Below are 11,031 nucleotides of genomic sequence, written 5' to 3'. Positions count from 1 at the left end.
CATGTATCCCTTAGTGCAACAAATCTTCATGTTCAGGGGAAAACACATAGTTTTTGTGGTTAGAAAGTGATAGCGATGAGTACTGGAAAGTGTGGGATTAATAAATGATTAACATGAAGATGCATAAACACTGCACAAGCAAATAGGGATGAATGCATATTGCCATATAACTGCCCTGCAAATGAATGCTTTGCAAAAATGTGTAATTTAGGCAAAATTGCATACAAAAATGTGCATATTAGTAGAAATTTGCACTAAAATGCTGATGAATTTTCAAGAGCACTTTTTAAAAAAAAAGATGTGGAAATGTGGAGAACTGAACTTAATATTGGGAAAATGAGAAACAGAAATCGACAGATTCTCCCATTTTAGAGAAAATCTGTAATTTTATTTCTTTTTCTTTTTTTGTAAATATTTTTAATTGAGATTTTTCATCAAATTTTAACATATTCAGAAAATTCAGATTACATTCTACATTTTCAATTTACCCCCCTCCCCCAACTTTCTCCGACTTCCCTTTCTGGTTTAGAGTATATAATTTCTGTTCTGCATATAATTTTGTGTACCTTCTATGCTAAAATAAGTTTATTTCCTAATGTATTCTTAACCTCTTAGTCCCTATTTGTGTTTACTGTTTGTATTTGCTCATTGTGAGTGTATTACTCAAATCCTGCAAGTGAGCTGATTTCAATGCATTGCTTCTGTATATATATCTTAAAAGGTTCCCAATCCTTTTAAAAGTCATTATTGTCGTTATCTTTAAGTCTGTCAGTTAACTTCGCCATTTCTGCGTATTCCATTAACTTTTCTTGCCATTGTTCTTTCGTTGGTATTTCGTCGCTATTCCATCTTTGAGCTAGTAACATTCTGACTGTTGTTGTCATGTCTTTTGGTAAATCTTGACCTACAATACCCAATAAGAAAGCTTCAGGAGTTTTGACAAAGGTTATCTTAGAAAATCTGTATTTTATTTTTTTTTTAAATTGCATAGCAAGCTGCAAAAATTCCTAAATGCAGCAATTTGCTTTTTAATTCCTCCTGCCTTTTAAAGTACTTTTCAATATTCTGTAACTATTACATTTTGTTTCTGGTTAGTGGACTGTAAGTGAAATGAGATTTGGATTTGGACTTGCCCCTGCCTCAAAGAAATTCAAGATTTTAGTCTTGCTAGTGTTCCTTTAGAGTTCAGCTCATCAGCTGGTTTTCGCTTTTGTTTCTGGGCCCTGCAGGCGATTTTGGCAATGATTTTTAAAGACACAATAGAGCACATCCTTCCAGGTGAAGGTTCATTTGGCTGAAGTTGCTTTGTGAAACACATTGCCTCTGTTGTAGTCAGACTTTGCATCTGTCTTTCACATGCAAGCAACACTCTGGAATACTCTTGCTGCATCAACTCCGGCGGAACCGCATCATGTGATACGAACAGAAAAGTGTTCCAGAACAAATTTAATGAGGGATTTCTCTCTTTCTTTGTGTGCATTTGTGGCTCCAGTACGCCTAGCCTTCTCCACATTTCATAACATTAAAAATGACTGCAGCACATCTGTGAAATGTTGCAACGGTGTTGGTATTTAAGGCACTTGTAAATACTCGTGCAAATCAGTTCCCCCCCATGATCATTTGACTGCAGGGCGATGGGTGTGTTCCTATGCCTAGAGGAAGCAAGGTGGATTTGCATTCAAGAGGGTGTAGTAAGAGAGCGTGTGCCAAAATAGAGTCTTTAGGAGCAGTTGCTCACAGTAGAGGAGTCAATGCAACAGGAAAGGACAGGCTTGCACACTGAACCAGTTTTGTACATAAGTACTGCTAACCGAGATTTGCATTTTTTTCCATTCAGAAGAGAGTGTTACAAAAATATCACCTGGAATCATCTCCGTTGTCTGCAGAATCTGCTAATTAACATACCATACCCTGCGTTCTTCTGATTGTTATTTCTTTTATGAGCTGAGCGTTTTGCAATCTGGGCACTACCTCTCTGAAGTTACTGGGGTTGCAATCCTAGGCACACTTGTCTGGGAGTTACCCTAGGAATAGACACGCCTCAATCACACTGTCAAAGTGCTTTCAGTCATAATTAACTTCCATTTCTAGTCTGCCTTTTTAAAAAAGGTCGGGAATAAGTAAAAAATGAAATAATAATAATAATAATAATAATAAATAAAAATTAAGTTCAAGCAATACCCTAAATCCCATAAACAATGTAGCTTAAAACTGATCTTACACTGCTGCAAATGCATCCCAAAAGAGAAGTGTTTCCATCTTTGGTTTGGACCCATTAAGTTTCTTCCTGGTATTTGCTCCCAGGCTTTGGAACTCCCTCCCTAGAGAAGTTAGAGTGGCTCCCTCCTTGCTGTCCTTCTGCCGGCCTTCTTATTGCTACAAGCTTTGGGAACTGACTGCTTTTAATTAAAGGGCTGGTGCCATGCTGTTTATATTGTAATTACCTGCATGTTTTTCAATAGATCTCATATAGATAGATAGATAGATATAGTTTTAATTCTATAAATTCTTAAATGTTTTTTTGATGGTTGTTTCCTACCCCACCCCCATGTTTTTAGCTGTTCCTATTTTATCTGCAAGCTGCCTTGAGTCCCTGTCAGAGAAAAAGGTGGGGTATAAATAAATGTATAATAATAATCATGCGTGCCCCACAACCATCATCCCTGATCTAAGGCGGATTGCCTGGGAGGAGCTCATCCCTTAAGTGAACAGAACCTCAAGCTGCTTACACTTTTAAAAGCCAAAAACCAGCACCTCAAACTGAGACTGCAAACAGGTGGGCAAGGAGTGCCAGTCCTGCAGCATGGGCTCATGGGAGCCATGAGCTCCTGACCACTGGCCTCAGATAATAATTGGGCTGCTGTGTGCTGCCCTCTTTGAAAGTTTGTATCCAATTAAGTCATACTCAGAGCAGACCCACTGAAATCGAAGGAGCTGGCTGTGAGCATGGCTTTGATTCATCCTGAAGTTTCCACACCGTCGTCAAGGATATCCTCACATGAAGAGCTCCCTGGGCCTACTGCAGTGAGCAGGCAGATTCAGTGAGGCAAGGCAACCCATGGAAGGTGCCTTGCCCCACAACCCTCCCCCAAGCCTGGAGCCAAGATTGCTTCTTATTCTGATTGATAAAAGTCCTAGGCCTTATCTGAATTGTCCTAAAAAGTCACACTAATCTGACAATGTGGAAGACATTCATGGAACTTCTGAATCACAAACTAGAGGCTCATCCATACTTCTGCTTGTCCTCTGCCTAGAAAACATGGGTCCCACTTGTCCCATCCTTTCTAGGCACAGGTCTGAGTGGTTTTCCATTTGCCCCACCACTTTCCGTGGCAACCCCCCCCCACTCTTTATTGCTGAATTGGAGCAAACGTCACTCCACAGAAAACCCTACTGATCTTTGCTCCAATTCAGCAGATTTTTCCTGGAGAAAAGCATCAGGAGAAGCGGAAGTGTGGACGAGCCCTGAATGTGCAAATGAGGTCTTCAGTACGCAGTTGAATCTGCTACTAGCCACAATGGTTATGCTCTACTTCGTTCCATAAGGTAAAGGTAGCCCTGCCCGTACGGGCCAGTCTTGACAGACTCTAGGGTTGTGCGCCCATCTCACTTAAGAGGCCGGGGGCCAGCGCTGTCCGGAGACACTTCCGGTTCACGTGGCCAGCGTGACGAAGCTGCTCTGGCGCGCCAGCACCAACGCAGCACACGGAAACGCCGTTTACCTTCCCGCTATAAAGCGGTACCTATTTATCTACTTGCACTTAGGGGTGCTTTTGAACTGCTAGGTGGGCAGGAGCTGGGACCGAAAGACGGGAGCTCACCCCGCCGTGGGGATTCGAACCGCCGACCATGCGATCGGCAAGTCCTAGGCACTGAGGTTTTACCCACAGCGCCACCCGCGTCCCTGCTTCGTTCCATAGTCAGAGGCAATAAATGGTTCTTTTTTAAAAAAATTAAAATTAAACTTTCAATAAAGATTCTACTGAAAAAGACAGTATCTGCTTGTTTATTTCTGAGCAAAAATAAGGAATGCTTCACGAATTTGCGTGTCATCCTTGCGCATGGGCCATGCTAATCATCTCTGTATCGTTCCAATTTTAGTATATGTACTACCGAAGTGAGCACACAATAAATGCTTCTGAATCCCAGTTGCTGGACACCACAGTGCCCAGGTCCTGCTTGGCTACTGTGGAAACAGGATGTGGAAACATTGGCCTGACCCAACAGGCTCTTCTTACATTCCCCCACCTGCCATCCTATTGTCTTTTTCATCTGTGGATCTGCAGACTGGAGGCCCCTTGAACTTGTGTGAGCTTTCATCTGTCTTCCCTGTACCTTTGCATCTTTGATGGGTCCAGACAAGCAATCCCACTGGCCTGCCCTCCTTCCACCTGGGCGTATGGGAAGATGAAGTGATAATGCTCTCTGTAACTTTCTGCCATCTACCTTTCCCCTCATGGCCTCCATATGTCAGGAATACTTACCTTCTCTCCGTCTCCCTCCCTCCCTCTCTCGCTCACCCCTCCTGCCAATACTACATTCTGTATGCGGCAAGGCAGGGCTGAACTTCAACCGCTACATGACAACCAAGATCCAGGGAGGTATCTCTGCATCTTGGCTGCACGCTTCTTGCTTTTGGGCTCTTGCTGGAAGTGGTAAATCTGCCATGAGAATGGGCCACGCAGCTTGGAAAGAAACAAGCCAGTCTGTTTTATCATTATTGCCTTGTCTCTCTGGGTCACAGAGAAGCAATAGCCTCAGTTCAAGATTGTGTTCAAAGGATAGATGTCAAGACTGACTTTCTTTCTGGTAAAGGAAGGATGGATAAAATATTAACTGCAGCCTCCTGTTTGCCCTCGCCTTTTGTTTTTCCTGAAAGAAGAATCTTGCAGCATATTTCCACAGTTCTCTAATTTATTATTTTTTAAACCATAGATTTTTCTCCCTTTCTTCTCAGAGGTGGAAAGTGAAAGTAATGCACATTCATTTAACCATATGAAAAGAGCCCAGCTGTTCTGGATTAATCAAAATACTTTGCAACCATGAGCAGTTAGAGGTAATTTGGCTTCCTAAAAGGAGAAACGCACATTCTGACCATTGTTAAGGCTAAATTTCAGGTTAAGTTTTTTTACCTTCCCAGTCAGAATGTGACACTTATTCCATTCATCTAACACATTCTCAGAGCCAAACTCTTGGCTTCAGCAGAGATGCAGGGCACCATACTAATGCCTATGAAATTTTGATCAAGTCTTTATCATTTCTATCAGTCACAGAGCAAGTCTACTTTCACCAAAAATGTTCTGCTCCCCAGCTTGCTGATTTTGAGAGGTTTCCTTTTCCTTTCCTTTCCTTTCCTTGGAGTATGCAGTCAGCAGGGAAGTTTTTTGGTGGAGACCCCACTGAAATGAAAGGGAATTTGTGAGAAAATTGTGCCATAGTGGCCGAGATGGTGGCCACTCAGGATCAAGTCCTGTCTCTCAAGATTCCACTGAGGTTTTAAAGAAAGGGTGGGATATATTCTCCACATCTGATTCCATCAAACACTCAGCACAGCAGCAGAGAATGAAATAATGGAACGTAAACAGTTTACAGTCATTTGCTTTCAATATATATATTTGCTCTTATTACTTGCTATGGTAACAGAAAAAAACAGTGACATGCATTTAATGAAAAATGGATACACATGCATGTATGTATGTTCACAAACCATTGTTTTAGCTTGCTTTTCTTGACAGTTTTAAAACTAGGTTTGCTTTTTTCTGGATCGTTAAAATTATATATTTAAATTTCAATTAATTTATTTCATATATAAACTGCTTCCCATAAAACGTCACAAAGCAATTTAACAATTAAAAAAAGCCACTGACCATAAAAATATACATAGAAACAGTTTTCAAGTCCAGTACATACAGTGGTACCTCGGGTTACAAACACCTTGGGTTACAAACACTTCGGGTTACAGACTCCGCTAACCCGGAAGTAGTACCTCGGGTTAAGAACTTTGCCCCAGGATGAGAACAGAAATTGCTCACCGGCGGCACGGCGGCAGCGGGAGGCCCCATTAGATAAAGTGATACCTCAGGTTAAGAACGGTTTCAGGTTAAGAACAGACCTCCGGAACGAATTAAGTTCGTAAACAGAGGTACCAGTGTATATGGACTTGGATTTACAATTCTCCACTTAAAAGGCATGCTGGAAACAGAAGATCTTCAATAGGCAGAAATATAACCAAAACAGTGCATGTATGATATGTAAGAAGAGGACATTCCAGTGGGCAGTCGGTGCCTCCATGCTTGTGATGATGCCTGTGATAGCTCTGCTCTACCTCTATGGCCAGAGGCAACAATGCTTCTGAATACCAGCTGCTGGAAACCACAGAGTTCGGTTTGTGGGTTTCACCAAAGACACAACTAGTTGTCCACTGTGGGAGTAGGATGCTAGACAAGATGGCCTGATGCAGTAGGTTCTTCTTATGTTCTTATGTCCAGGTTCCTGTATTGTACAGAATGGACCTTCTGATGAGATGGTATCTGCAGGAAGCCCTCTCTGGCAGCACACAGTGATCAGTTGGGTATATAAGGGGCGTGTGATGATCGATTAGGTAATCTGGTCCCAAGCTGTGTGGGGCTTTGCATGCCAATACCAGCATCTTGAGCATATCCTGGTATCTAACTGCCAGCTCGTTTGATTCTTTCAGTAGAAGTACAACATGATAGAAACATTCTGCCCCAGTGAGCAGTTGAGCTGCCACATTTTGTACTAGCTGCACCTTCCAGGCCAGCCTCAGGCCAGCCCTGTGTAGAGCAAATGCTTACAATATAGAAGACTGCAAGGAATTCATTCCAGGGGCAAATACATTGTTCAAAAGAAGTTGGCTGGTGTTTCCCTTTTCTTTTTTTAATGTTATCATGCTCCAGTTCTGGGCTTCTCAGAAGAGGCATCAGGTTGGCCACTGTGAGAGCTGGGTGCTGGACTAGATGGGACATTGGCCTGATCCAAAAGGGCTCTTCGTATGTTCTTAAACCTTTGAGAATTGAAAGAAGACTACACAGAATCTCAAGCACCTGAAAGACTAAAAAAAGGCTATTCGTTTTCATGACAACAACCTGCTCCATCCAATCTATAAATTAACTCACTATACTTTTAGACTGTCCTTCATCCTATTGGGTCCCAGATTGGTGTGCATGTAATACAATGCAAAATATCAATGTAACACCACATTAAAAACCGGATGAAAATATGCAACTATGCATTAAAATAGTTTTGCTCTTTTTCAGGCTGCCTGGCTAGACAGGACCCTGTTCTGTGTGCAGATCCTTGAGCCAATAATTATCCTGATTCATGAAGATCAAAGAATGGAGCAACCTGCTTTCTGCTGGATTTGGAGGCAAAATGAAAAAGAGGGAGCCATTTCCTCACCACCAATAGAGTTGAAAGCGAGTTGCTTATGCTTATGTGTCCACTTCTTGCTCTTGGCCACTGTGGGAAATAGGTTCTGCAGGTTCTTGTACCATACCCAGAACCCTGTGAAACCTGTTCAATGAGCTGTGATAAAGGAGAGAAATGGGTGTAATAAAAGGAACTTTATAATGGATTTCATATACATTTATGCATATAGAACTAAAGGGAACTAATGATATAGGTGGGGTTTTGTTTTTTGTTTTCAAATATGACAACTGTATTGAATGGATAGATGGAGGAGGAATTCGATTCAGGTCTCATTTGAAGCCATATCTAATAAATTTCCACTTTCCAAAGCAAGATGAGAACTGAAACGCAAACTTCCTTCGAAACTTGCACTTATCTAAATTTTGTGATGCAGTTCTCCAGCCATACAATGCCTACAAAAAGGCATGTAGTAAGGAAAGTGTACATAAAAACGACTACATTGGCACAAATAATGCACAGAAATGCATTCCATTAGGGGAAATTGCTTGCAAAAATGTGTACATTATTCAAAACTGCACACAAAAATGTGTTTATTAGTAGAAATTTGCACTAAGGTGCTGATGAATTTTTATGAGGATCATTTTCTAAAAAATAAATTCAAGATTGCTGCAAAATGTGGAGAACTGAATTCAAGATTGGGAAACTAAGAGAACACAAACTGCATATCTTTCCATCCCTAATTATATGTTGAATGCTTGTTCATGTATGTTTTGTTATAAAAAATAAAGTAAAATAAATGAGTGTTCAGACCACACGAAATCTCCTCGAACCACTTCCAATGCTGCCAGTTGGACTGATTTTAATGTAACTGGGTGTTACCCTGACCCTGAGACAGTCTGAGAGGGTGACGGGGTAGTGGTTAGAACGTTGGGACAAGATCCTGGGAGATCAGGGATCAAATCCCCATGGCTTTGGGCCAGTCACCATATCTCAGCCTAACCTACCTTGCTGCCTTGTTGGAGAGGTGTTTCCCACCTTGGTCTCTGTGGTGGAAAAGTGGGATATAAATGCAATAATAAAATAATACCAGGGTAAAAAGCAAAATGCCTTTCTGTAAAGGGCCAACCCGACGCACAGAAGCATTGTTTAGCTTCAGAGGATAATGTTGGAGCAGTGCTGGGCGATTCCTCCCATGCCTGATTCATATTCTCTCTCTCTCTCCCCCCTCTTTTCTGTCCATCTACCAGCTGTGGATTGTTGCGTGGCCTCCAGCTAGATTGCTTTAATCTGGCACCGCATTAGGCCTTTGTCTCCAAAGCCCCGAGGGTGAAGTCAGGCTTTCTTCTGGACTCATAAACCCATCCAGCCAAGCTATTACGACAACCGCAATCAAAACCTCTTCATTTATGTACAGCACCTTCTCTCCCTCCCCATTCCCCCTGCCCCCACTAGCCTATAAAATCAGGATGTGGATTGTGCTTTAATCCTTTCCGGGGGGGGGGGACTCTGCTGCACTAACCCAGCAGCAGCAGTTTTCAGTGTTTCATGCAAACCGTGATTTTTCTCCGCTGTGACAAGCTCGACAGTGAGGCAGTGCTGCTTAGTGGTTATAGCGTTAGGCCAGGGACTCAGGAGAGGCCCACCTGACACATGCTGTGTACTTTTGGGTGCCAGGCAAAGATCTTAGGTTACAGATTCCATCCCTGACATCTCCATGCCTGAAACCCTGGAGAGGCGCTAGCCAGTCAGTGTCAAAAGGGACATCAGAAGCTGACTGGTGGTGGATCTCTGGGCTTACAGATGGGGGGCTGTCCCAGCTCTCCTTGGAGATGCCGGAGGCTGAACCTGGGACCATCTGCGTGCACAGCAGATGCTCCACAAACTGACCTCTGGCCCTTCCTCAAAGTCTCCAGGCATCACTCAGATGGACCTGTGGTCTGATCTGGGAGCTTCATCTGCTCACTTCTGGCTTTCCCCTCACATGAGACATTTTTAATGTTTCATTTTATCCAGCTACTGTATTGGCCCAAATACCATCTGCTCCCAAACATAAGCCACACCTTTAAAATTGGAGGGGGGGGGAGAACCTAAATATAAGCCACTCCCTTCCTCGCTGCTCCTGGCTTCATACTGGATGAGGGCGGGGAGCTGTGCTGGGTTGCCAGAGGCCTTTCCCCTTCCTCACTGTGTCCCTTCCCGGCCTTGGGGGAGAGGACAGGGGACTACATGCAGAGCGGGCACCACTTTGCTGCACTCCTGACTGCATACCGTAAGGTCGTGAATATAAGCCACACTTTAACTTTTCGCAGTCGGAATTTGGGGAAAAAGTGTGGCTTATATTCGGGCCAATACAGTATTTCATTCTTGTGTGGTTTTATTCTGGTACAGTGGTACCTCGGGATGCAAACAGGATCCGTTCCAGAGCCCCGTTCATATCCTGAACAATACAGTGCATCTGTGCATGCGTGGGTCGTGTTTCGCCGCTTCCGTGCATGCGCGTGACGTCATTTTGACCATCTGTGCATGCACGAGCGATGAAACCCGGAAGTAACGTGCTCCGTTACTTCTGGGTCGCCACTGAGCGCAACCCAAAAATACTTATCCTGAAGTGTATTTATCCCAAGGTATGACTGTATGTATGTATGTATGTATGTATGTATTTCCTGCCTTTCAACCTAAGGTTCTAGGGCATTTACATTAGAATGCAACTTTCAAAACAGTTGAAAAAGTTACAATTGCAAATAATGCATTTTTTAAAAAAATCACTGAAAAAAGTATCTCCAAGAGCTGTATATAAATTAAAATATCTATTTATCGCTAGCCAATTTGACACTTAGCCGGAATGAAGTCTATTTTCATAGCTGATATTATTTCTGATAAGCATCCTCTCCTTGACTCTTCTTTTTCTTCCAGAGAGCCAAAGGAGGTCCCACAACATGGACAAGATGGATTGTTTCAAGATGTGGCAGAAAGATATTTCTAGATTTGTCTGGCAGGGCAAGAAGCCCAGAATAAAATTTAAAATATTAACTGATGTAAAGGAAAGGGGAGGATTTGCCCTGCCAGACTTTAAACTTTACTATGAATCAGCAGCATTTTGCTGGTTGAAAGATTGGCTGCTACTTGAGAACACAGACATATTGGATTTAGAAGGTTTTAACAATGTTTTTCCCCTTCATGGATCACTGCCTTGCCGTGGCGAAGGGGCTTGAAGAACTCAGAGAAGCTATGAACTACACCGAGCAGGGCACACAAGATGAATAGGTCATAGTGGAGAGTTTTGACCAAACGTGATCCACCTGGAGTAGGAACCGGCAAGCCACTCCAGTATCCTTGCCAAGAAAACTCCATGGACAAAGACAACAGGCATATAAAAGTTATGACGCTGGAAGATGAGCCCCTCAGGTCGGAAGGCGTCCAACATGCTACTGGGGAAGAGCGGAGGGCAAGTACAAGTAGATCCAGAGCTGATGAAGCAGCTGGGCCAAAGCCGAAAGGACGCTCAGTTGCGGATATGCCTGGAAGCGAAAGGAAAGTCCAATGCTGTAAAGAAAAATATTGCATAGGAACCTGGAATGTAAGAACCATGAACCTGGGTAAATTGGAGGTGGTCAAAAATGAGATGGCAAGAATAAATATTGA

At 42.9% G+C, this 11,031-nt stretch overlaps 1 non-coding gene across 1 annotated transcript; it reads right to left on the bottom strand.

Annotated features, from left to right (window-relative positions):
* Window positions 1-4,018: 4,018 nt before the first annotated feature.
* On the bottom strand, window positions 4,019-4,125 carry LOC128420421 (U6 spliceosomal RNA). The gene has a single exon (XR_008332027.1). It is a non-coding gene; the product is annotated as a U6 spliceosomal RNA (small nuclear RNA).
* Between the last annotated feature and the right edge of the window lie 6,906 nt (window positions 4,126-11,031).

This window comes from Podarcis raffonei, chromosome 8 (assembly GCF_027172205.1).
Source record: "Podarcis raffonei isolate rPodRaf1 chromosome 8, rPodRaf1.pri, whole genome shotgun sequence".
Taxonomy (NCBI): Eukaryota; Metazoa; Chordata; class Lepidosauria; order Squamata; family Lacertidae; genus Podarcis; species Podarcis raffonei.
Note: the sequence above shows the minus strand (reverse complement) of the source record. Positions and strands in the feature narration are given on the sequence as shown.